This window comes from Meriones unguiculatus (genome assembly GCF_030254825.1).
Source record: "Meriones unguiculatus strain TT.TT164.6M chromosome X unlocalized genomic scaffold, Bangor_MerUng_6.1 ChrX_unordered_Scaffold_30, whole genome shotgun sequence".
Lineage (NCBI taxonomy): Eukaryota > Metazoa > Chordata > Mammalia > Rodentia > Muridae > Meriones > Meriones unguiculatus.
In genome coordinates this window covers 5,108,113-5,111,475 of record NW_026843706.1, presented here as the reverse complement: position 1 = coordinate 5,111,475, position 3,363 = coordinate 5,108,113, and the positions used below count along the sequence as shown (strand labels likewise).

Here is a 3,363-nt window from a genome sequence, read left to right as displayed (position 1 = left end):
CTAGTTGTGGGAGGAGCTGGTAACGCACCCAAAATGAGCCCTGGTATTGACAATATTGACAGGTATAGCTGTAACTCTCCTTGCTACTCTATTAACCTCATCAATCAGAGCCTCCTCATAGAGAGCAGGGAAGGAACTAGGAACATCATCATTGATCTTAACTAAAACTTCCAGGACTTTTATCTTGGTGGTTTCAGCATGGGCTCTGGAACCCCAAAGGAACACTCCAGGTAGTTTTCCTTCATCAGATCTTCTGTGATGAACTTCCTAGGTTCATCACTGAAGATTGGATGATTCCTTCCAGGATATGTCTACACCATGCTGAGGAATTTTCCTCACTTGAAATATTGCAGTTCATACAGATCACAGCCAGGAGGGTCATCAGGAGCCCTGTCTTGGGCAACCCACTACTGCCACTCAGATTTCCCTCAGTGGAGAGACCCAGCTTGCCCACAAGCATATATAGTACTGTGATCTAGGATCAACTTTCTTCATCTCAGGGTCAGAGACCAACTCCAAGCTCAGAGAGACTCTTCTGAGGATCTCAGTGAAGTGCACCTTGTACTTCTTATTAATCAATTTTAGCATATCTTCCTTTGTCAAGGGCTGTTTCGCTTTAAACTTCTCCAGTATGAAATCCAACAATACACCTGCCTTCTTGCTGATAGGATCTCTGCGCTCAGAAAGAATGAGAAAGGCTAACATGGAAGTGTTTAAAAGTCTGGCAGCATGAAAGACACATAGAACAGAAGCATCAACATTTATATCAGAAACCTCATCACCTACAGCACCTGTTGAGAACACACTTGAATCACCAGAAACAGAGGCTACATCAGCCTGAGTATCCTGGGGAGTGTAGGTATCAGGGGAGTCGGGGAGATCGCCTTGACCAATAGATGTTGCTTCCTCCTTTGCAGTGGACTGAACATCATTCAGACTTTGCCTCTTTCCTGTACATTTTGATTTTTGGTACGAGAACAGCTCTTAATCTTGTGGCCCCTAAGCATGATGACTTGGCTCAAGGGCAGCATGACAAGTGTGTAGGCAGGAGACCTGGCAAAGCAGAAATCAGAAAGGGTAAAATGACACAGTGTGAGAAGATCCTCCTGGTCTCCTGCTTTTCTAAACAACTTTTTGTGAACTCACCGTGTTCCTGTGTTCCTGGGTATTCTGTTTCCTGAGAAATCTGTGCAGAAAATCAATTCTGGTTAGGTGCCTGCATTATAGCCAGAGTAAGAGCATGCACAGACATTGAGCACCATTTGTTAAAGGGTTTTTGGCACAGTCTGGATACCAACACAACCCTATGCTGTTCTGATATAAACACTTCAGTCCTAGTATGGCACATAAGAAAATTAAAAAGAGCATGACATCCCACCACTCATTCATGGGCAATACTAGTGCAGATGCAGGGGGAAATAATTGATGACCCTTGATGTTACCAGGAGTATAGTAGTACACACAGTGATCACAGTCCTCACTATGAGCCTTTCATCTGGTAATATTGGGTTCCTAAGAACAAGTACATGACCTCCTTCTTTTCCCAGTGGTAAATATCAGGGGCAACTCAATTTTTAGGCCTGCCCTAACACACTGCAGTAGAAGGGTGCAGTTCTGCATGCCATCCTGTTCCACTTGAAATATCCCTTAATTTTCATGACTTTATATTAAATGGGGCAGAGGCTTCCTTCTTCTGAGCCCTCCAGTTTCCCAGGTAGGATTTTATTCCTGAGAAGAGCAATGGAAATGAATTGCCTCTGGGCCTAACTGCCTTTCATGTCTGGGAATTCTGGAGACCTGAGAAGAGGCAGGGCCTATGTGACCTCCTTTTCAGGTGGAGGGTGGTTTGTACTTTGAAGGATTCACAGTGGATTTTACTTTGCCAGTTTTAATTCTGATTGTCCTTTAAGGCATCAGAAAACACATTTGACACACTTCTTAGACCAAGAAAAGCCTTCTGGCCTCAGGATGATAAAGGAGAAATCAAAAGTCTCTTCCTTCCACCCTTTCCCCATTGTGGTATTCTGAATAGAACCCTACGGTTAGAAGTATGCCACCCCCACCCCAATTACAGAGAAGAGGGTTGCCAGACAACTCAAAAGAAATTATGTTTATATTACTCGAGGTTGGGTTGTGTCGCTCTTGAAATGAGGGAATGGGTCCCAAACAAATTATCTAAATTCCTTTAAAATTATTTCTTTGTAAATTTAATATAGTATGTTTTGATCATATTTACCCTTCTCCCCCTCTTCCCTACTTAGACTACTTTGTATTTTCTCTTTTCACACTCCCTAATTCAGTTTGTGCTGCTCATACATTCTTGTATGTGTGGCTTTTCAGTGGAGCATGGTAGATTTGTCAAGCCAACACACTTAAAGAAAACTAATTCTCTCTTTCCCTGTAGCTATTAATTACCAATAGCATCTCTGTTGGGAGTGGGAAAATTCCGATTCACCTTTCCTTTCCATGCTAGAATCTGGTCTGGCTTGAGCTTGCATGGCTTGTGCATGCTTTCATAATCCTTAAAGATTTATGCTACCAGAGTCCTGATAAAAAGGAGTTCTCATTATAAATAAGGCATTGTGGGGTCTGGTTCTTGTTGTGGTTGGGTTTCCTTACCTTATTCCTGTGTGGACATCTTTTGTTTATTATTATTATTTTAATTTATTCACTTTGTATCCCAGCTTTAGACCCCTCTCTTATCCCCACCCAGTCTGGCACTTCCTTTCCTCTTCTTTTCCCATTCCCTTCCCCCAGTCCAAAGATAGAGGAGGTCCTCCTCCCCTTCCATCTAACCCCAGCCCATCAGGTCTCATCAGGACTGTCTGCATTGTATTCCTCTGTGGCCTGGCAAAGCTACCCTTCACTCGGGGGAAGGTGATCAAAGAGCCAGCCACTGAGTTCATGTCAGAGATAGCCCCTGTTCCCATTACTAGGGATCCCACTTGGAGACGGAGCTGCCACAGGTTACATCTGTGCAGGAGTTGTAGGTTATCTCCATGCATGGTCCTTGGTTGTTGTATCAGCCTCAGAAAAGACCCCTGGCCCCAAATATTTTTGGTTCTGTTGCTCTCTGTGGAGCTCCTGTCCCCTCCATGTCCTGGAGTGTGATCATGTTTTCAGGGCACTGGAGATGACAGCTTTCATAGTGCTTTAATGTAGTTTGGATTCTCACAGATTTATCCTGTTATATACCTACTCACCTGATAACACTTAAGATGTTTTTTATTCACATAAACAGAGGCCACACCAGTAAGACTGAAGGTAAAGCTTAAGTCAGGCTCTTTGATTTCTGGAATCTCATAGGCCTATTATGTAGGACAGAAAGCATGGGGCATTGTCAGTCCTCTTTTGACTTTGAAG

At 43.4% G+C, this 3,363-nt stretch overlaps 1 pseudogene; it reads right to left on the bottom strand.

Moving 5' to 3' along the window:
* LOC132651505 (melanoma-associated antigen B4-like) lies at nucleotides 1-2,509 on the bottom strand (annotated as a pseudogene).
* Between the last annotated feature and the right edge of the window lie 854 nt (nucleotides 2,510-3,363).